This window comes from Gadus chalcogrammus, chromosome 3 (genome assembly GCF_026213295.1).
Source record: "Gadus chalcogrammus isolate NIFS_2021 chromosome 3, NIFS_Gcha_1.0, whole genome shotgun sequence".
NCBI classification, from domain to species: Eukaryota; Metazoa; Chordata; class Actinopteri; order Gadiformes; family Gadidae; genus Gadus; species Gadus chalcogrammus.
The window spans coordinates 25561720-25562409 of NC_079414.1; positions in this window are offsets into that span (position 1 = coordinate 25561720).

Here is a 690-nt window from a genome sequence, read left to right on the forward strand (position 1 = left end):
GAGACAGCGTCAGAAAGAATCGAAAAAAGTGCAAATGGTGCCTATCATTCTCTCTCTTTCTCTCTCTGTCTGTCTCTCTCTCTCTCTCTCTCTCTCTCTCTCTCTCTCTCTCTCTCTCTCTCTCACTCAAATTCAAATTCAAATTTTAAAAAGCTTTATTGGCATGACCATTATGTTGCCAAAGCATTACAGAAGATACAAAGATAATGTATAATAACAAAAGAGAACGTCAGAAAAATATGTACACATAACAATCTATAACAATCTAACATAACATACAGATGTACACCGTATGTTATGTTCTGACCCCCCCTCCCTCTCTCTCTCTCCCTCGATCTCTTTCTAACTTTAACTATTCAATCATCGGTTACGCACACACCGACTGCTGCATCTACCCTCCATCTCTCGCCCCCACTAGCCTTTCTCTCTCCCCCGCCACCCCACCAAGTCTTTCCCCCCCCCCCCCTCTCTCTTTCTCCATCACTTTCTCTCTGTTCTCTCTCCAATTCCTTGAATAGCAATCTCACTTTCTCTCCGATTCTCTCACTCTCTCCCTTTCCTCAAATAGCAGCCTCTCCCACTCCGCCCGGTCTTGCCCCTGCCCCCCCCCCCACCCCCCCCCCACACCCCTCGGGTGCACTGCCAGCCTGCGGTCTTCGTTACGCACACCCATCTGCGTCATCACCGAGC